This window comes from Mya arenaria, chromosome 12, assembly GCF_026914265.1.
Source record: "Mya arenaria isolate MELC-2E11 chromosome 12, ASM2691426v1".
NCBI classification, from domain to species: Eukaryota; Metazoa; Mollusca; class Bivalvia; order Myida; family Myidae; genus Mya; species Mya arenaria.
Genome location: NC_069133.1, coordinates 23,014,144 through 23,038,089, shown reverse-complemented (window position 1 = coordinate 23,038,089; position 23,946 = coordinate 23,014,144). Strand labels below are relative to the sequence as shown.

General features: G+C 34.4%; 1 long non-coding RNA gene across 2 annotated transcripts; it reads left to right on the top strand.

Moving 5' to 3' along the window:
- Window positions 1-9,379: 9,379 nt before the first annotated feature.
- Window positions 9,380-22,797, top strand: LOC128211020 (uncharacterized). Of its 2 annotated transcripts, none has more exons than XR_008257190.1 (7): window positions 9,380-9,403; window positions 14,367-14,453; window positions 15,187-15,330; window positions 17,492-17,602; window positions 18,622-18,698; window positions 19,683-19,785; window positions 20,676-22,797. It is a non-coding gene; the product is annotated as an uncharacterized LOC128211020 (long non-coding RNA). The 2 variants fall into 2 exon arrangements; XR_008257191.1 differs by lacking the exon at window positions 9,380-9,403 and adding an exon at window positions 9,717-9,749.
- The last annotated feature ends 1,149 nt before the right edge of the window (window positions 22,798-23,946 follow it).

Sequence of the window (23,946 nt, the reverse complement as noted above, 5' to 3'; positions counted from 1 at the left end):
TATGTTGTCAAGGACGAAATACACGTTCTCTTTAACTCCCGTAGGTACAGATTTTAAGCCACATTTATCTGATAATAATAGATTTACGGCTGAGCTGCCGTCTAAAAATCTCCCCGATAACTGTCCTTGCAATTCTGAATCAACACTAAACCCAACATCATCATCATCATCATCATCATCATCATCATCATCATCATCATCAACAACAGCAACACCCACATCAACATCATCATCATCATCATCATCAACAACAGCAACACCCACATCAACATCAGCATCATCATCATCATCATCAACATCATCATCATCATCACCATAATTATCAACAACAGCAACACCAACATCAACATCAACATCCTCATCAACATCAACATCAACATCAACATTAACATCATCATCATCATCTCTCACAATATTGTCATCAGCATCCATCATACGAACATCATCGTCGGTGTCACTGGCACTTGTCTCGTTTTCGCTTAACACGTCATATCTGCTAGTCAGACTAATGTTCGACTCCACGGAAACGAATGACTTTCGCGAAATGGGTTTCCGTTTTGGCATGCGCCATGTTGTAGATTTTGGTGCGCAGTCTTCCTTGACGGCGGACATGTCCAGCGATGACAACGAAGTGTCGCTGATGTGAACAGGTGTGCTGGCCTTCTGTTTCCCGACACGTTCTGGTTCCGGTACTGGTATGAATTGGTCTTCCTTTGGTGATACACCCGATACTTCCGAGAAGTGGTTCACTATGTTGTACTGTCCAGGAACTGGAATACTGCCGTATCCGTGCCACAGTATATAATTATAGCGGTGGGTGGTCTCTTCCGGTTTCAGTTTCAAACACTCTATTCAAGGATATATGGGGATGGTCATCACGTCCGTTAACATGCGGGTAGATAACGCGTATAGGTCGCTCTATGGCATCTGCCAGGGAGAGAACTGCCCATGCACTAGATGCCGAACCAAGTTTTGCTGAATCCAAACATGCAGATGTGTACGAGCCGGAATGGTCTCTTATAAGCCGAGCCAGGGGATGATTCTTGAAGAAATTCATTTCCAGAACAAGACCAATACAAGTGTGGTAGCGAAGGTACACGCTTAGGGATTCGTCGTTTTTCAGCAGGATGGACACGGCGTTGAACAGACAGTCGCCGTCCCCGGATGTTTTGTGCGGTGTGCCCCGGATATCGTCGACGTAGTTATCCAGGACCATTGCGGCAGAGTTGTCCACTCTAGGATATCGGTCGACCAATGTAGACGGCATTTGTAGTTTTTGACGGAACATCAGCTCCCGGTCGACGGCCTTTCTGAGGTTCTCGAAGGAGCCATTCTGTGCCGCCTGAAACGTTTAAAATACGATGTTAAAAAATAGTTCATCTTATTGTTGTAAGCAATATAGCACAACGTTTATTCAACATGGATAATTCATCCATCATTAAATGACGGTTGATGATACAAGTACCAATTAAGTTGAAATATCAGAATTTACGTGGAACTAAACGCAACAGCTGTTATATCATGCCAAATTTACAGGGTATTATGTCAAATCGCTTGGAAGCTGAAAGTTCATAATACGTTTCTTTTTCAAATGCACTTTTTCGAATAAAAATAGGATATGTCAATATTGGTCCTTTTTAATATCAATGTAAAAATCAATGCCTCCGAAGGTAACATAGTTGTGTATTGGACTGTGCGATATTGATTTATGGACATATTGGTTCTTCCTTCTCGGTGGGGTATCAAAACCCGATCTGCCAATTATGTCATATTGCGCAATCGTTTATGACATGCGATAGGAAGTTTACCTTGATTTATATTTCTTGTTCAACCATTTTATAGTTTTTCCTTAGTAAATATGGTTAATTGTTTAAAATCTGGTGATATTCATGTAAGGCCACACCATTGTTTATTACATGGATAATTTGGTTGACAATTTGAGCGAGCGAGCTTAATAATAATAAAAACATTTTTTATATTTTTCATAAAAGAATTCTCATTCCTCAGAGGATCGGCAATGCTATATTGTACGCATAGATCTGGTGAACGAGATTGAAAAAAAAAACAGGCGAGAAGTGCGAAAACTACGTTTGTATCCTTAAACGCATATTAAAAAGAAAGAGTTATAAACAAAATGCCCCTCGAACCATGATAAGCATGATGATTAGAATTTATTAGTTATGCTTTTAAAATAGGTAGATTATGTTTCTTCGTTTTTAATGCGAAGCAAACACGCAGTTTCTTTAGTTAATTCTCTTTAAATGTTTACTCTCTGTTATTTTGTTTTGGTCTATCTAGCTGGTGAACTCCTACTGACTTCAGCGCATACGTTTGAGCAGTGAATAATATAGAAAAAATATCTATAAGATTTTATAACATGGCCACGTATATGTTAAAATTAACTTAAATGATTTAGATAATTATGAACGCAATCTTTTTAATGGACATTTTCTAGTGAAAGAAAACAACGAAAACGACGTGTAACGTAAACATGCGATGGAGCAGACGGACAATAAAATATATTAATAGATTTAAATAACTGATTATATATTTTTTTTAAACGTTATGTAAAAAAATATCACATTTCATTCGTAAATGTTGTTTTATGTTATGGCATAAATAATCCAACTTACAGCTATACCTAGTCAAAGTGAATTATAGGAGGAGTAAACTGTAGTTAGACATGTCAAAACAAATTTTCCATCATAAAAGCCCCACAGCCAAGCCAACATCATAAGTTTATTGTCTAACGTAACGACGTCTTACTATTGTATTACGATCTTTATCAAAATTGTTGCCCTTTTTATAAACTAGTATGTTACAATATTTCCATTAAAGGGAATAGTTCACAAATTGGCACCAAACATAAGTTGTCAGTAAAGCATCTGAAAGCACTTTTTTATCATTATTATAGTATTTCATATCGAAATTGAACACTAAGATACCAACAAAGTAAGAAAAAGTTTATGCCTCTGATGGGGTTCGAACCCCCGCCGGTCAATCACTTTTATTTCTCATGCGAAATAAAACCAAGTTTTAAACATATATCAACATTTGTTGACGGGCTCAAGCTGTTAGAATTGTATTTGTTACACTTCTAACGATTTGCCAAACTTTATTTAGGAATATAAAAGAAAAAAATCTGAAAAAAAGTGCACTTTACAGTTCGTTAACGAGTCCCTTTAACATTAAGAATTATGTTGCCGGTTCGATATTTCGCAAGAAAAATAAAGAAAAGGTTCCAAACCTACTTGAACAGTAATAAGTTTGTTTTTAAATTAATGTTAGAAGCAAATCTTAGCAAGTTAAAAAAGATTCAGAAAGTCTCAAGTCCACATCTAGATTCAGAAAAACTCTTTTATTGAATACAAAAGAATCATCGTTATACCATTTGTTAGAAAAAAATGTGTATAACCGTGACTGAATTTCGAATAAGATAAAATTAAGCAAACGTCATCACGAAATCACAAAAAGAATGAAAGTAACAATGAAATGAAGCAAATTTGCCACTAGAGCCTGAACTTAGGTCTTATGCCTGGTCGAAATCAAGGCATTGATGGTATTATGACAAAATGGCAAATTGACGTAATTTTTAACAGGGGTATCCATACTTTTCAACCCGTACACTTCTCAACCCCACCGTCACTCCCCCCAGTCCTTTCACTTCATATTCGAAGTCGGCTGTACTATCGTTATATATATATATATATATATATATATCGATGAAAGGAAAGATGTAACACATACCAGTTGTAATCGAAGAAAGCCGTCAAAGAAGTCAAACCGCTTTCCGTCAACTGTGCGGCAAGTGGTACATATGTAGCCAAGATCAATGTTTTTCCACTTGCTATAGTCAGTCACTGATACATCCTCATAGACACGATGGAACGCATTATCACAAGAGGCACACTGAATACTGTCACTTAAACACTTAATTCCACATTCACCACAAGGTAATTTCCCAGCGCGTCTACTTCTGAATTCCATCGTTATGATTAACAGATAGAACAAAACAATAGTAGCAATGATGAATTAACAGGCGTGTATTCGATAAACGAATGAATTGATGATGAATGTTCGGACATTATATAGATACATATTACTTCAAAAATATGGGGGTTCAAATGCCACAACGTTGTGTCGAGATGTCTTGTAAAAACATGCCAAACTACACATGTTCGAGCCCCAACTTTGAGGTACTGTCAGTTTGCTAATTGGCACTGGCATGGCCCGAGTCTTGATACCAGATACCTGCCTTTGTGTATTTCCCCCATTGTATTATAAGAGCAGGTATCTAGCAGGTATATAGTGTTAAGGAAACATGTGAGGGCCTAGCCCCTCGGTGGCAGGTAAGGACCAAGCACTTTTGTGGCATGTTGAGCCCCAACCAATAGGTAATGACACCAGTGTCACCATATCAAAAATGTTGTTACAAGATGACGCCATATTGTCTACTGGATATATATGACAAACTCCAGAACTTGTTGTAGTGATAAGAATTTGATTAACTACTTATGTATTGTCTTCAAAACATCGGATGATCTTACATTATAATATAAAAGTCTTCATGGAAATAATGTTAAGATTTTCAGACTCCGCCGATGTTTCCCGCTGTTTTATTAGTTATACGATATTACATTATACATTCCTCAATATTGCCATTGTTGAATAGAGATTAAAATCCGATAATTTCTGTTTTTCGTGTCGGGGCGTTCAATTTGGACTAAACCCAAAAAAGATTTACCGCCTACGGAATTGTACACGTGTACCACGTGCCAAATGGTGAAAATCGGGTTTACCTTACCGCATGTCAACCATGAAGAGATCGTGTTTTTTTCTCTGTAAAATCGATAGCGTTCTATGTATAAAACTAGCACACCAAATATTAAATAGATACGTTAAACCGTTCTTTAAAAAATGTAATTTAAACAATGGACGTTTAGAAATTTTGCTCAGTGTATACGAATGCTACGCTGATACCACTTCTATTTTACTATATTTCATTTAAGATGCTAAAGGCATGTTTGGTATTGAGGCTTAAATTTACGAATTAGTTGATAAAAAATATGCGTATTTAGTATTTTTCTATTAATCGAAACTTAAAAACATTCTTTTCATGGTCCAGCCTCCAGCTGATCTGGTCATACAGCGTGCTCCCTGATTGGATGAACGAATAGGGGTTAACTTTTGAACAGTACGATTGGCTAAGACACGCCGATCAATATTCCTCTTAATCCGGGTATCAGTAACGCGCAGAAATAGGATATTTCAACGATCAGATAAGGGGTATTAGTGGGCGATACTATTTCCCGGTCCCGGTCTCATCCGGTCCCGGTCTCCTCCGGTCTCTGTTTTCCAAATTTTATAGTAGCTATCGGGCGTGATCAAAAAGGTGTTAATGACCGCGGGGGGTAATAGGATTACAAAAGATTACAGTTGATTAAAACATTAGATATTTGATGATAATTATGTCACCATTTATTTCATATTTTATATCAATATAACATATAATAAATTTAGGCAAAGATAAAAACATGAACTATGCACATGTACTAAAATTAATGTCATGAATTGTGTGTGTGTGTGTTTTTCATATTAAATTCAGTTATAAGTATACTATTGATAATAGTAATACAAAAAGAAACAATGCTTGACTACATGTAAATCAAATTTGTTAGTTAACTCAGTACTTCATGAATTTTATTATTTTTCTTTTGCTTAACTATTGATTTTGTTGCAGCAGATGCGCTTCCACGACCAGTTGCCTTATGTATTTCTGCCAACTGATCGTCTAATTTTAATTCTTATGCCGACGCATTTCATGTGGAATCTTGTCCTGCATGTTCTATTTTCGCAAATAACTAAATTGTCGACGAATTCTGGCATTTCACATGAACAGAATGTTTTTAATTTGAAATTCATAGGGATCGCGATTTTTCATTTTCTTTATGAAACGGTTTTTTATTTTTTTTATTTTCTAGACAGCTGACTAGATGTTCCCTCATTTCATTTACAACGAAATTGACATTTGTATTTACATAGCCATTCTTAAAACAAGAATCCACAGCATTAGCAGTTGCAAAGACACCACAGGCATGTACATTTGGTTGTTATAGAAGTCGTGGAACTTTTATAAGCTGAGATTTGTTACTTTTTATAAATTAGGAGCATCGTAGTTCCACCGATCATGACGACTTTAAATAAAGATTCTTGTATCTTGTAAGTTATATTTCATTTGCAAAATAGCCTTCCGAATATTTCAGAAGTTTATTTATTATCATTTTATTTTGTCAAGGAACTTTTCATAACAGGTTTATGACAATACACAATAATGTCATACCATGAAAGGTGTAAATGCGTTATGTAACGCGTGTCAGAGATTAGCGAATGTCCCTCGTTAAGGGCATGATGAACGAATTAGCCAGTTTTTTATTACACAAGCACGGCTACTGTTCGGTTCATACCCTAAAAATATTGTTGTTTATTATAAAGACAATTTTATAGAATAAATTATTGTTATGCAAAGACTCTTATAAGCTTGATTAAAAATAATACGATGATAACATATAACCAAATTCAAAAATAAATAAAATAATCAGCATCAGATTTCTTAAACAGCTAGAGTTTTATTGCAAACTTCAAGTTGACAAATAAAATACATTCGGCTCAAGTTGTGTAATAATGACGAAGGTATTCAAATGTATTTAATGTTAGCGAATGGCACAAAATTATAAACGAAAAATGGAGACATAATGTGTTGATTACTTACGAATGGCGCAACTTCAACTAACACTATTCATCTAGTAGCTTTAATGTCTAAGCACACGCATACTTACAATAATAGGATGTTATAACATTGCAACTATTAGCTCCAGATAATGTGTTTTTGTACTTTTTCTCCATTCATTGATTTACTTGTTTACATGCTATGAACATTGTATAACGTTTTACGCAATAAACATATCGTATCGTATCGATATGGGTCGGATATGCAAACATGGAATTTTTCAATTGTAATCATTAATGCTTAAAAAAATATAATGTCTGGAGGGGGGGGGGGGGGGGGTAAACAAAAAAGGAAGAACAATAAACAACTTTGACATAACATAATTTAAAAGGTGCAATTCTAAGTTACTTCATACTCTAGCCGTCCTCAATCTTTTATGCAAAAAACATGATCATTTGTACTGCCATCGCATCTTTCTCTACACCTTTAACACGAATTGCATAAATAGCTTAGACCTATAACAAATTGCATAAATTAAGACATAATGTTCATATATTTTATACCATTTTGTTACATATTAAAAACAAATAAGATTGTCAAAATCGTGTTATAAACATCAGCAACACAATCCGTTGCCTGGGGCCATAAGTTATGAACCGGGAATTATGAGACCGGATGAGACCGGATTTTACGAGGAGAGACCGGGAAATAGTATCGCCCGGTATTAGTGGGGGGTCAATACACAGTTTATTGAGTGGGTCCAATAAGTCACACACTTTTTATCGTCGTGTTAAAGAATTCATAACGATTTATACCATATATGTTCTATTCACAATTATTTTACCATTTAGTAAAGCAATAGCATATACACATAAAATAAATACAATGGACAAAGTCATTAATATTTTCAAATAATTTATAAAGGGTAAATTTTACATGAACAATACTGCATTTTCAAACACCATCAAAATTCACCAAACACCATTGTTTTCTTTAACGAATGTAGCCGAGAATATCCAAATGCATTTTCTTTTCTCTGCTTACGGTTTCACATGACTATTAGTTACTTTAGTACGAGCTGTAGCGTCATTGGAGTAGTTTTGTTAAGGCAACTTAAATGCTGTATTGTAAATCTGTAAATTATTCAAAATAAAATAAGAATGAAGTGTTTCCAAACATTAATTACTTTTGTTAGTATAGTGTCTTTAAAGCATCCAGATTCTGACACACAACAAAAAAAACTTTTTCAAGTACTACTTGTCACAAACTTGTGGTAAGAGCAACCTCAGGTACCAACTGGTGACTCTACGAGCTCTCTCCTCCCTACCTTCTTCCTACCAGTAGGCGAGTTAGTTTTCTGGTGTTCCCCAGTGAACGACCATTTGTATGTATGTTGACAAAAACATGCCATAACGGTTTGAAATTCTGCAATTATTTGGAGGTTTTTAATTGCCATCTATTGACATAAAAACATTTCTACATTTCTTTCCCCTTTCCCACACGCACCTAGCCTCCCGTCTAAAAACGACCATACGTTGTAAATACTATATGTGTACTTTTACTTTGTATGACTGTGTAATGTTGTCAGTGTAATGTATATATATATAACAGACCCAAAACGGGATGGTTTAATAGAGCTTTATTACATTCATACTCATACGCACACGATTTGAATCTAATCAATAACTGAACTATCAACATACATGCAACTGTTTGCCTGAGGCGGGCTTATCATACAAAGAGGCGGGTTTATCAATACTGGGCTCTGAGTGGCCATTACAGACAGAAATGAGAATACTGGGGAAAATTACCGGTTTGCCTTTATAAGCTTTGTTAAATTTTATAGCGTCTCTTTGAACCGCTGGCGCGTTCATGTCACAAACTGGGCATCTGACCTTCTATAAGATGACATTTTAAATGTAAAGTCGGCGAAGATTGCACAAGTGTCTCATAACAACCCGAGGCATATTCTATAAGAGCATGAAGGCCAATTCTCACACAGGGACCGGCTTTGTCATGTTTTAACCCCTTAAACACATAAGTGTTACTTCTGTTTACCAATATAGTTCTTTTAAAAAACACACAACAATTCTAACTCTAGTTGTTTTCCTATAAGCTTTAAGCTTGACAATAAAATGCACTCTAGTCGGAAAAAAAGCAAACAACAATGTTCTGTAATTACGTTATATATATATATATATATATATATATATATATATATATATATATATATATATATATATATATATATATATATATATATATACACACACATAATAAATTGATAAGTCAGCAAAAAATTATTTTAAACTTGGATTGTCGTGTTGAAGTCAAATTGTGATTAATAGGTTACACAATAAAACATTCACTTAGTGTAACAATGCTGTTGATATACATGTTTTTTTAATATTTAGTCTTATTTTATATACATATGTATAATAGTATGCATTGTCCACATTGCCCTTAGAATAGTTTGTAAATAAATCTTGAATCCTGTATGTGACGATAAATGTTTTTCAAATTCATTAAATACAAAAGTGTGGTAACTGATAACGATAGTGTTAGGGAAAGGTAATCCAGACTAAAAATACTACATCAGATTAAAACCCAACAGTATAGTTGTGTGTAACCTTTTTTCTTTTTGGCAGTAAGAAAGCTCCTGTCAACTGAAATCAGGTATTTTAATTACTTTTTAGAAGAAATAGCTTGTGAATTTGCAAAATGGATATGGTAATTGATAAGAATTAAGGTATTTATTGGCAGTCTTAAGCCACAGAATACAAATGAAGAACATTTCATTTCATAGACAGTTTTTACATGTTTTTGAATTTTGTTATGAATGACGTCCAGGCTAACAATCATTAAAAAAGAAGAAGCAGCCTGGACGGCATTTTAGAATGACTAATCCGAAACTAAATCACTAGTATCAACATCCGGTGTAATTTTTGCTTGTATTTTGGAGAAACTCGATTGATTTCTAGCAAACTTGGTTTACCACTACATCGTCGCTTATTATTATTTGGTATGTTCCAATCTAAAAAGGGAATTGCTCCCTTAACATCTCAGATTTTAATAAATAAAAGACGAAATGATACAAATGCCTTACATTTTGTTTGTCAATGTCATGTCATTAGTCATTTTCATCACCTTTGAATAGCAGAACAGAACGAACACTATCACCAATTCGTATTGTGGCTTTTTGCATGTGTCTTAAATTTTCATATTTGATAATAAATGCAACAATAAAATATTTCCCTTATTCTGCCACAGTTATGCCCCAGTCAATTGTAACCATGACCCCCAGGCAGGTCTTGTTTATACCAGGGATAGCAGGGGAAATGGGCCATGTTTTTACGTTCCAGATGGACCGAGGGCGAGTGAATGCAGTGTTATTGTTTTTGTGCTGAAAACAGGGAATGGGCCTAACCTAGGATGTCCCCAGGGGCATTTGACGGGGATCTGGTCATTTCGTAACTTTACCATTTCATAACTGCTGAATCTTGGTTATTTTGTAACCATTTTGTTAGTCAATTCGTAACCGTCAAGAAATCAATTGCTCATATGGTAACCACCATTTAACAAGGTGATAAATAGTACACTTAGCACCTCGTTAAGTGTATTGTTCGAACCTGGATGTATATGGCACAGCAACCAAGACACCAATTGGGAGACTAGTAATTCTCACTAGTAACAAGCCAATAATTTATGTTACTCAATAGTTATTAGTTATATATATATCATGGTAAATTAGAAATGATTTGTTATACTACCAAAATATGTTAATTATTTTCTTACATTTTGCTTACTTATAAACAATAATTTAAGACTGATCGCGATGTATTTTTGAGTAAAATTATGTTTACATAAATGATCATTCTTGACCTATTTCATTGACTATATTTGTTTGAATTGTTTAAAACAAACAAAATTTTGTTCTGTTCTTTTCTCAATTGATCCATATTCTGCATACTTTATATCCGAAACCGACAAAAAACAGCCTAAAATTATTAGTTATGGTACAGTGGAAACTCACTAAACCGGATCTCCACAAAACCGGAATCCTCGGGATACTGGAATTTTATCAGAGTCCCGGTTTTCCCCTTCTATTTTCAATGTAAAAAAATCCCTACAAAACAGAAACCCAGGAATTCCGGATACCGGACAAAAAATCGAGAAAATTTGTTAGTTGTCAACGTAATTTTACCTTACAAAACCGGACGTTTTGTTCAAACATGTCAAAATAATTCTGTGTATTAGGAATTCGCGAATCACGTGTCACTTTGTTTTGACAGCCGGTAAGTCGTTAAATATTACACCTGTGATGTTGTGTTAACACGATAATCGATAATGATGATTGCGATGTGGATTGACTGTCACGCGATAATCAAACGATAATCAAACTTGTGAAAAGAAAATTGATTAAAACATTTATTTGTTTGTTGCAGAAAATAAAGAACTAGAAACGGTTTTTTATTGATCATTTTGAAGGGTTGTTTTATCTTAAGACTTTTATGATTGAATCAAATTAGAGCGGTGCTTTAATTAAACTATCAAACATACTAAACAAGCATTAAATTACGAGAGTTGTTTTATTTCAAGACTTGGAAAAAAGATGGTTATAAAAACGCAGAAATGTTTAATTATGCTTATCACTGTTGCATGTGCTTTAATCATGTCTCAACCTCCGTCTAAATGTCGGAGAATTGAACTGTCCCTAGAGGACAAAAGCCTTTAAAGGTTAACTCAGTTAATATATTGAGTAAACTTACTCCGTACATCGAATCCCCACTAAACCGGAATCCTCACTAAACCGGAAATTTTGCCTAGTCCGGACCTTGTCCGGTTTAGTGAGTTTCCAATGTATTAATTTCCAATAACAAGATACAAAATTAAACATATGGGCACATTTTTAATACAATAAGCATATAAAAAGCACATACTCTCATTCGGCAAACTCACTACATTTTACAATACTTCTATGCAATTTAAAAAAAATGAAATTCTAAAGTTATATGGTCTATATATTTAAAAAATATTGGCTTAAGGTCACAATTCCTCTCAATGGTAGAACATCTATGAATTAAAAAATTATTACATTTAATATTCAGCCTACTTATAATAGTTCCTTCGCAACATAAAAAAATAGCTAGTGTGAATGTTTCTATTTGTCATAGTTTCAGAGTTTATTGGCAAATCGCACTACACTATTAGGAATAAAGAAGGAATACAACTACTAGATTTAACTTTGTTTATGTTGTTATTTTTATGTTTTATACTTACAGTAAACTTATTTTGTAAATTCAAATGGTATTAAATTAATTCCTCATAATTATAGGAGTCAACGGTTAAGATATGACCATTCGATTTCTTAACGGTTACGAATTGACTAACACAATGGTTACGAAATGACCAACAATGAGCGGTTACAAAATGACCATAATTCATTTGACAGGGCTTTTACCAGCTGTTTTTCTCTGTGCAGAGCGGGAATTTTACCTGGGATTGGCTGGACCGAAAGTCAAAGTCCCTGCTATTAGCAGGACCTTGGGGGCCCATGCTGCAATTGACTGTTGCATTATTTGGATTTTTTCTTAACTTTACGACACGCCCCCCTACAGTATTTTATAGTCAAGTTTAGTAACATTTATTTACAGAAATTGGATAACTTAACAAGTAAAGTAAACTGTACTGAGCTTTTGAACAAACCTACATACTTATAAATCAAAATTGATATTTTAGGGTCTACACTGAATAAACCCAAAATGTTAGTTTTGATTTGCTAAATTCGAACAGTATTTAGTCTATCCACACAAAATTTACAGGATCATCAGATAACAAATTTTCTAAAAATTCTCTGTTTGCCAAATAGGGAAGACAGGTTAAAGTGGGATTAAAAGGTTGCTATCTGTGACCAAAAAAATACTGTTCAAAATTGTGAGTATTCATTTATCTTTCGTTCAGTAAAGAGCATGCAATGGCATAGTGGTTGGATTAGATAATCTGACGGCGGTGCTGGACGTCAGGAGTTCAAATATTGTTGTGAGTTCAATGTACCAAAGGAATACCTTCGGAATACACAATTATCTATAAAAATGGCAGAGCAAATTGCCCATATTGTAGTAATGTCTTAGATCCAGCTTGGATCACTTGGACACAGTAAGCGGTTCACACCAAGGAAAATTCTCAGATAAAACAGCGCTTATGAACTTGAACATTACATTTTTCATTGAGACAAAGAAAAAACATTATTGCTGATCTTCTGAAAACAAATCTTGGATTTAAACTAATCACCACCAAAAATATATGCATTTTAATCAGACAACGTAAACAACTGCGCCACAGATCTTATCTGTATGTTTAGGGTTTTTAAAATTTAGCAGTTAAATATAGATTAGCATACTGGTAGGTCTGGTTGGTCTGTTGCTTTAGATGCTAAGTAAACATAATGTCAGTGATTTCATCACTATTTCTATTAAAATATCAGTTTTCTTCTTCAGAGCTTCTCACATTTGCACCATTTTTTTCCCATTTGAATCATAAAAAGATAACAAACAAACACGGATGGAACATTTGAAAATACAATTTAGTTGGTTTCTATTTTCATTCTCATTTTTGCTTGAAATTATTCTGCTTGAATGTGATTTTTGTTGCTTAAATTTGAACTTAACTCTTTGTGAATATTTAAGGAATGTAAGGGGTCAGATTTCAGATTGCTCATTATTTCTGGAACACTAAATACTTTATTTGATTGTGTACACTGCACTTTCTTGTTAAGCATTCATCCAAATCATTTGGGTAAATATTGGCAGAAAAACTGCTTTTAGATTTATACTGGTCATCAAAACCGGCACTGACAAAACATAAGATGTGTTTAATTAATGTGCGAGAAAGAGGTTTAAAGGTGTCCGCCCACAATGAAATGCTTGCGGGTCACAGTACCCCTTCAAGTAGTTCTTGAAAAAAAATGATTCTCTCAGGTAGCGTTTGATTATGTGTACATTGTATCCTTGTATGTATTTTCAAGTGTACACATGATTTATATAAGGTTTGTACAATTTTAGTTTTATTTAAATTTTAAAATTTTGACATTTTTTTTAAGATTTGCCTGCCCCTACACTTAAATTCTTGGTCTTTGGACTATTGTCTGCAACTTCAAAACACAATTTTTGGAACAGGACACATTTTTCTGATATTTTATCCAGTTTGACTGCAATATAAGTTGTATTTATCAATCAAGTAAAAAATTACATTTATTTTTCCATAATTACCTGGTAGTTATTTGTTAATTTGTGTAATTCATGGATAGGTTTATTGCGAGTGTCATGGAAAGCTGGAACTTTTCAGTACACAACATGCAAACTGAGAATGAACTGTGTGTGCCGGCTTTGTGAACAAAAACGCAAGGCGGCTATGGTAAGTTGCGTCAAGATATCCTTGCCCCCCCCCCCCCCCCCCCCCCCCACCCCCCCCCCCCCCTGGACACGCAATACAATTCGTGTTTCGCTGATCTGTTGGCTGGGATCAGATCATCAATTTGGGGATTTAGATATGTTACCCCAGCCAACAGGCTGCATGTTTAATTTTACTCAATACTAAGCTTTGTTTTAGTGCGAACATCAACATGTTTATCTAATTGCAGTTGCTGCTTGGGACAATAAAGTTAAGTCAGCAACTGTCTACCAGACTGCAAGATTCATCTCTTCCAAAGGATGTCGTACCTTTCCAGGTGGGTGTGCATTGATTGATTGATTGATTGATTGTGAGTTTGTGTAAATGAATAACTGTGAAACCATAACCAAATGTTGGGCTGTAAAGGTGTGTATGTGCAAGCTTCACATATTCTCCGTCCTTTTGGCATACTGGACCGTCATCAGACACTCTGCCATGAATGTTAGAGAGTTTAAAGCTATTTCTTATTTTCCTGTGTAACTATTTTGATGTTAGATTAAATTTACGCCGCCGTGTTACTGAGTAACAATTTGAAATTGGGCCAAAATCATCAAGCTAGAGCTTTGCATAATCTTTTTCAAACTTCTGCGAGATTTCTGCCCTTGACAATATTTGCTCGCAGCCCCCCTTAAAGTTGCACTTCGTTCAGTATTTGAAAGCTTACGGATACACTTTTTTGTTAATTTGAGATCTTAATGTGGCTACTTCTAAGTAAATAGATGCTCAAAGTAACTAGATGCTCTGGGTGTTCACTGGGTGACAAAGGCTACCCAGTAATGGTTGTTTCTTTTTTCTGAAAAGATGTTTCTAGTGAATTGCCCAGTTGCAGTGGTTTTGACGCCACAGAACCAGCATAGCTCCATGACAGATATATGTTTTCGTCATTGATGTCAGTACTACTGTATTGGAGGCCTCACAATTTCTGTGTGGAAATGTCATCTGATACACTCATAACGGCGTATTTCTAGCATAGCTTTCATAAGTGCATGGCCATTCTCTGTCATTTTCAGATACACTGTGTTTTGTGTGGATAAGAAATGCAGAGTGGTACCACCAATCACCTAAGCCATCATTCCCCTAGCAGACAATAGGCTCATGGGGACAGTTCCTGCAATTTACAGAAAAGCTCTCAATTGTAGCCCTACGAACTTCAGGTAAGCAATAAATCTGGACTTCAAGATATCTCTGTACTCACTGTAAGTTTATACTTCATTTGAACAAAACATAGGGCCGAATTCAGAACAATCACTCTCACTCACACTCAATGAGTTAATCCTCTGTAATCACATAACGGTTGAGATATTTTCGAGGGAAAGGTATATCCGTATTCACAGGTGTGAGTGAGACTTAAGTGTGCGAGTTGGACATTTGTGAGTGCTCAGCTAGGCCACTTGAACCGCCCTTGAGGATTGGTTGTGAATAGGAATTGAATGAGTGTATGTGAAAAAAGTACATGGCAAGTAGAAAAGATGAAATATATCAGATATTTGGAACAAATAAGGGACATGCTCGTTCCCAGACAATATTTAAGAGACCGGGATAATCCATTGAAGTACATGTTCATTCAATAACGTGGCCATCTATAAACAAAACAAATTCAAAAGGATGCGCCTATCATATATTTGTTTTGTTTCGCAATGATCTTGAACCCCCAGCAATGTTGATGTTTGCAATTCATCAATGGCTGCAAAGACAGGCAGCTAATGGTACGTGAAGTTAGCATACTAGCGGCATGAAGTTAGCGGCGTGAGGTTGACGGACTAGCGGCCTAAATTTGTTATCTTTTTCAAGGTTCAATGGTTTAAATGGAAAATAAGATAAATCAATGTTTTTAGTCGTACATTAGCGGCCTTAAATTGTTTTCTACTTCAGAGCATTTTTATATGAGTTTTCTTCTTAAACAATGCTAAAATAATTGTTTTCCTATGCAAAATACATCACGCTTGAGCGGTCTTGCGGCCTGAACTTGGCGGCCTGGTGGCCTAGCGGCCTAAAAATCCCCAAAACTCAATCCAGCAGCCCATGAAAAGGGGGAAATGCTGATATTCGCTAAAGGATGTTGATTTATGAAAAGGACATTTAATTTATCATTGTTTTAGAAAAGAACGCATATAAAATGCTTTGGAATAGGAAACAATTTTAGGCCGCTAGTCACATGAGGCGGCTAGGCTGCCAGGCCGCTAACTTGACGCCTCTAGTCCATTTCATAGCGTGGTAAGGGAATTGATATGTATTTTCCAGCTTACATTCAGCTGGATTATTATTACTATTATTACTATTATTATTATTATTATTATTATTATTATTATTATTATTATTATTATCATTTTCATCATCGTCAGCAGCAGCACCACCACCACCACCACCACCAGCAGCAGCACCACCAACACCACCATATCATCATCAACATCATCATTATTATTATTATTATTATTATTATTATTATTATTATTATTATCGTCATCTTCATCCATTTTCCCCTACATTTCTTGAGTTGTTTTTCACTTCGAGGTGTTATTTCCCCATAAGAAGTAGATTCATTCGCTAATTCTATCCATCTGCTATATTTTCAACTTCCATTTTTTCAACTTCCATATATTATTATCAAATGCCCAAGACCGCTTTATGTAGAATACAAAAGCAAGATTATATATGAATACATATTTAAATTACGTGATACAATGGAAAACTGCTATATATTTAAAACAGCAACAACAACGACAACAAAAAACATGCATTTAAACATATTTTGCAACAGTTATTTACAACCCAAAACGTTTATTTTTATTAACCAATTGTTTTAAAATGTAAATTTCAGTTTCAGAATAACACTTATTATCATTTGTTTGTTGCCATAACTAACAATAAGGTACTCAAATCTCAAATAAACATATGTTTACAATGTATAATGTAAACATCACCATAGTCAAACAGATAATCCGATATGATCATGTAAACATACGTGTATAATTATATACTGTATTGCTCACTTGATGAAGTGGAGTGTTAGCGAGGCGTGTGAATACGAACAGATCACTTGAGTGTCACTCCCCATATTCCACTCAAGTGATCATTTGAGTGTCCCTTACGGGAATGTGGTTGGAGTGTGAGTGAGAGTGGATGTTCTGAATTCGGCCCTTACAATTTCAGCATCAAAATCCAGGTTTAGATCCCAGACCTGAACTTTGTCTCCTTCATTAAACTTAATTTCAGATGTTCTATAAGCCACATACATGTTCACTACTTATGACGGATAAGAACTTTCGCAAATTGATTATAAATGCGTTTTCCCAGATTTACACCCTCCTCTTGCAGATCCTGCCGATGGTGAAGCTTGGGTGCACCGGGCCGGTTTTCCAGCCGTGTGGAATCAACATCTCCAGCTGAACTGGGGCCGCGAATTGTATAAGACTCCTTAGCAGCATGGTGAGCTTTTGCGTATTTATTTCCAGGCTCATTATACCCAGGCCAGACTTCTGCGTTTAAGCTTTCCTGTCGTCATTTTTTTAAATAACGTATCTCAAGTCTTTCAATGAAATCACAACTGTGACACCTTTGGAGACTAGATTTAAATTAAGGAACCATTATGTGTAGAAAGCCTTTTGGGTGATTTAAAATCAAATTAGTAAACAGGATTCTCATGGTTCATGGTTTATAATTGGCCTTGTGGACCTTTCATTCTTTACTTTGGTAACAGCCGCTTAAGTATGTAAGAAGGGGGGGGGGTACAGATGTGATAGTAAACAGTGTTTAATAAGGTATATTTGTTTTTATTTTATCACCATTTTGAAGGTAATGATTTTGTTAAATCAGGGATAAGTAACAAGTTTAACACAAACACTGTAACATGTTCTTTATATCAAATAAATCTATAAATTATCTCTGGAGAATTTAGTCTGATCTCCATTTTTCAGAAAATGTAGCTGTCTAAGTGCCTATTCCATCAATGAGTATCACTGTCTTTAAATTGCTGTTGCGGTACAGTTTAAATAGCAAAAGTTTTATGGCCCTGCTTGTTTGCAACTCCTCATTCATTTTTGTACAGCGAGAAAAGTAAGGGAATTCTAGAGATTTACTAGAATTATGGATTGTTTTTCTTGAGTTACACAGTACATAAGGAGGAATAAGTGTGTACACAACTCCTCATTTGATTCCTGTTTATTATTTATATATGTAACATAGATGTGTACAAGACTTAGAAACATGACATAAAAGAGCTCACTTTGATAAATTTTCTCAAAAAAAGATATCTTTACTGTTAAAGTAAGAACTTTTACTGCATAGTAAGTAATGTCTTCTGCTCATCTTTATGACATCATTACATGGAATGGAAACTTCCCAAGATACATTTCCACATGGCGCAGCTCATTTATATATATTGCTGATGGATTGTTTAGAAAGGGACAGTTTTAATTGGACAAAATGTTTTAATCGCCATTTTACAGAGTGCCAGCCAGTCATTGCTGTTCTTGCATTGCTGAGGAGGACAGTCCTGCCAACATAACAGTTTGTTCAATAACAGGTAAAAAACTGATCTCACTTTACATTTTCAACCACTGCCAGATAATATAATCTTATATAATGATAACTCCTTCTTCACAACTGGTGTTAAATATACAATGATTAAACTAACAATAAAATGGAAATTATGCTCTTTAAACTCAGAACCATTATTGACTGTCAGATGCTACTGGTAAATGAACTGGTCTTGATGTCCTTTTCTTGAGATAATTACTATTTGCATAATACCCCGGTACTACTATTGTACATTCAATAGAAAATCGTCTTGTTTGTATTGTTAAATGGCTTTACAATGTTCCCCACTTCCTGATTCTTGAAAATTACGTGAACAAATGACAATCCTACTACCATTTAAAGTTTGATTAAATTTCGTACAAATGTGTTTGTTTTAATTTGCCTTCTGCTTAAAGTAAGGGTATATATACTGGGCAAGAAGTGCTGAATTTCATCGTGAATGACAGTGATTATCCATAGTTTGAATTTGGTTCGGACATGTTTGACGGGAATTCAAAGACATTTTTTTGTCATCATTTTCGCATACATTGGTTCATTCTAAGATAAAAAATATAACCTTTTTCAAAATGTTTAATCTGTGAGAGTGCAGCTTTAATAGACCTGTGAAACTAAACTCTCAATCAAACTTTGGTAAAAGATCAAATGCGGGGCTCCGTGTGTGGCATAGACTGTGTTAATTTTTATTTAATATGATGAAGAGCTAGTTAAGTTATCTTTGTTAAAAGTCTTTATTTGAAGCAAAATATGTTTTAATAACCTGCATGAATTTTCTTCACTGGATATTGATTTATAAAAAACATTGCTCCAGGGTGCGGAGCTATTTTTTGCTATATGTCTATATGGAAAAATCTTCTCCTCAGAAGTCAACTTTGTTCCCCAATGTGCAAGGCACAATCGGTGAAAATAATTTCAATAAAAGTCACTGATTATTATTATTGTTATTATTATTAATAAACTTTTACTATTTCAGGAGACAAACAGAAACACAGAGGTGCTATACATTCTGATGGAAAAACAAAAGCATCTCCCATCATTTTGGCGTGGCTCAGATCAAGAGGAGAATTTTAAGAAAGGTAATAACTGAGCGACTAAGAACATGCAAGTTGCACTGGTTAGAGTGTAAGACCCATCTCCCTTCATAAGTATGATAATCATCACTGTATTAAATCAAGAAATTGAAACGTAAGTGTCTTGTCTTTTGCAGTGTTTTTGAAATATAATATAATTTTAAAAAAACTAAATTATTATTTAATATGATTGTGAATGTGTGATGTTTTCTTCTGATCATTCACTCTCAAAAACCAGATACTAAAAACATATTTGTAGATTTTTTTGTTTTACTTGTAAATATAGTTTTAAGGTTGTATTTTAGGCAAAGCCTTTTATTCTGCTCAATACAAACTTAAATATTGTAAGAGTTATGGCCCTTTGTAATTTTTTAAACAAATACATTTTTTTATGTTTTTGTAAGCCCATTATTAAGGGACTTTTAATATTTTCACCAGCTGCATTATAAAGTCAGACCAAAAGTGTTCAGTAAGTGTCCAAACAATAACTAAGTTAGAATCCTTTCTCAAATCAAGTGAGTGATATAGGGCCATCTCTGTGTTTGTCTGACTAAAAAACAATAATCAATCTTTGAGTTAAATTGACAAATATTGTTGTAGAATGTTTTGTGAAGACATACAATTGGATTACTTTTGTGTCAATAGGATTAAGGTTTCTGCACATAAAAATTATTTAGAATTGCATTTGGGTCAGTCGGTTCACGTTCAATATTACTTGCAGTATAAGTGGAAGCAGTGACTTAAAATTAATTACCAAACAGTTTCTGCTCAATTGCTTTGAGTTAACATACGAGTTATGAAACTTGGAATACTAGTTCTTGGTGGCATAAATGAAAGACCTTGTTTTGTCACATTGACTTGTTATCAAGCACTAACTTCCTCTAAATTCTCTTCAGGTGATGGTTGGGCACACACAAGAAGACATAGATCACAGGTGTCTAGCCATATGAGTAGATAGGAGTGTCACACTCTGCCAAACTTACTTCATCAGACGAGCAGAAAGCTTCTCAAGATCCCGCACTGCACACTAAGACATAGTCTTTGACTACAACAAGGTGATGAAAGTACAGAGGTCCAATTGAAATCAATTCTGTGCTGCTGTCATTTCTTCATTCTGGAAGTCGATGGACATGATTTATTATGGCATCAAGTGTGCAGTTTGCCGACTATCAGCAGTCTTGTTCACCAGCTGTGCAACTTGAGCTGGTAGCTTTATTGCTTGAAGCCACTGCATAAGAGGGGGAAAGTGCAGGCTCATCAAAAAGTCTCAAAAGTTGAAACTAGGAAAAGAAGTTTATCAAGAGTGTGAATCTATTTTGAAAACAATCGTTACAATGATTTGGTTTCCTTTGAAACTTCATACATACTATGAATTGAGATGCTTAAATAAAAAACCGCTATTCAAATATCAGGAAACTGCCTTTTTCATACTAAAGGGTAAATGATGTCGCCATTTCCTGTATGTATTTAAATAAGATATGTCTCCACAATTAATATTTTTAGGGAATTTTTCTCAACCTTATGAATGAGATTAAATTGTACAGCGTTATATGAGCTTAATATGTTTTCTCATTCTTTAAAATTGGTGAAAAATTGTCAGAAGATAATTAGACCAGTATCCATTACTGCAATCATACAATCAAATATACAGGGACAAGCCCACTGGGCATATAATATAATTAAACCCTGTTTAGGGGCACGAGGCAAACAGAGTTACTTTCAAACGTTAAAGCTGCACTCTCACACTTTGGATGTTTTGACAACTTTTTTCATTTTATGTCTTGGATTGGAACCATCCAATTTTTGCGAAAAATTAAATCCCAGATTTTTCTATTTAAGTTAAAACATTGATATTTTTTATGCACTTTTCTTAAACCGTAACATTAATTTTCGAACGGAAATATGAAATCTGCGATCTGATCTTTTGTCAGCAATCTTTTATCATTGGTTTGCAGATAATTACGCACAAACTTGCTCATTCGAAGACAAAAAAAAGTTGTGGAAACGGTATATCTGTGAGAGTGCAGCTCTAAATGTTTAATTTCTTGATTTTACTACTGTATTAGAAATTACAGGGATTGGGGTATATTTTTAGTGTTTTTATTGCTTGTTTTTGATTCATACAGTCATACTTTATTCTTCAGGGCACAACTTACAAATAAACAAAACTGGAAAATGGTCATATCAAAAGGTCAAAGATAATGCAAGTTGAACAATCATATTGTTCATGGCTTGTATTTTTGGTATATTTTGTTGCATATGCTATAGAAAAGTTGAAAGTTAAAAATAAATTCATAGTTGAAATGATGGCTTTGAATGATATTGTCAGATGAGAAACGGCACTATTAAGAAATAGGTATAATGGTACTTTATTTATTTTAATCAATTTTAGATATTATGAAAATTATTATCTTATTTAGTACATGAGACCTTTTAAACAGTTATTGACAATATAACAATGTGTATATGAAGCTTTAGATCAAAACTTAAAGCTGCACTCTTACAGATTGTCAGTTTAGACACAAAATTGTCTCAAAATCGGCTGATTTGGTTATCATTCCTTTAATTCAGTCATATTAGATAATTCACAATAGAACCAATCAAAAATGTTTGGTAAAACTGCCGAAAAATTAATTTACATTAAATTGTTTGTAATGCTTTTAGTCATTGTTTGTAATACTTTTAGTCATAAAACATCATTTTTTTACATAAATATGATGAACTGCAATCTGATCTTTTTTCAGCAGTCTTATATCACTTAAAATTGGGTCTAGACATTTCTGCAAAAAATACTCCATTTATTGACAAACAATAAAAGAGTACCGGTAGTCAAAACGATCAATCGGTGAGATTGCAGCTTTAAATACACCTTTTAAGAACGCCGTAAAATTCCAATGGTTTGCCTAAATCTTTAAAGCTAGCATACTGTTTAATTGACAACCATACTTATTGTTTAAAATATGTCATGATATCTTTGTACAATGTGTTTATATAATTCATTAAAGAAGTCAAAACAAATTTGTTTACCTTGTAATTTATTATCTGTTATTTAAATGACTCAGACAAAAATGGGAACGTCAGTGCTAGTTCTTTTACTAATAACATCCCATGAAGTTTCTATTGGTGTAGCAGCAAGGAGGTGTTACATTAAGGATGCATCATTTAAACCAAATTATACATTCATATGCACATCATACAGGCGTGTAGCCGCCTATACGTGAATACGCGGCTGAATCCACATGATTCTGACAAAAAAAATCAACCAAAGTTGCAGTATGCGAACTTGACTACATGAATCTAAAACTGGTTATTTTCCAGTACTAAATAATGCACTAGATTGCACCATGGTTTTCAAAATTTTCTGAGGGGGCACGCCCCTGAACCCCCCAGCACATGAATTCACATGAATAGAGGGGTAGCTACGCCCCTGACATAATTGAAACCACAGTGTGGCTAAACAACACTTGTATGTTTATCATACGCAGTGATCTCCCATGGAAATGCAATCGTCAAAGAATCTGAAGGGGCTGTTTATATGGACTAGATTTGAAATGCACCAAGTGTTTAAAAAAGTTGATTTCAGTCACGAAGAGAATCAACCATACCCCACACTTGTTGGAGTAAGATGAAATGTCCACTTTCCGCGAGAAAGAAAGTACATTGAAAATGGTCATTTGATTAAATATAAATATGTTGCGATACATAAAATACGTTATTTGTTATAATTGTTTACCCATGTTGAATTTTATTTGGCAAATTTATAAGAGATTTAAATATTAAGAAACTCAGCCGCTAAAGAGCATATGATTATGACATACTTTTTTTAAATCTTTCGAACATGAGTTTTTGAGTGAATATAAGCGAAGCGTTAAGTGTTTTGAAAATGCATCTTTTACTTGGATTTTATAGATTGTTATTACGAAATAAAGTATGGCGAATCAAACGAAGTGTTAAAGCCAAGCTATTGATGGCTGAAACCCTTCAATAAATGTTGATATGTGCTAAAATATAGTCTTTGAAGTCCAAAATTTTGACATGCGTTACTAACCCGATTCAACAAAAGGCTGTTGCACAATCAGTTGATTGACATAATCACGTGATAAACCAATAACTTCCATTAAGGTTAAAATATTCAACACCTTAGTATGAGTCCCTGTGGGCGAGTGG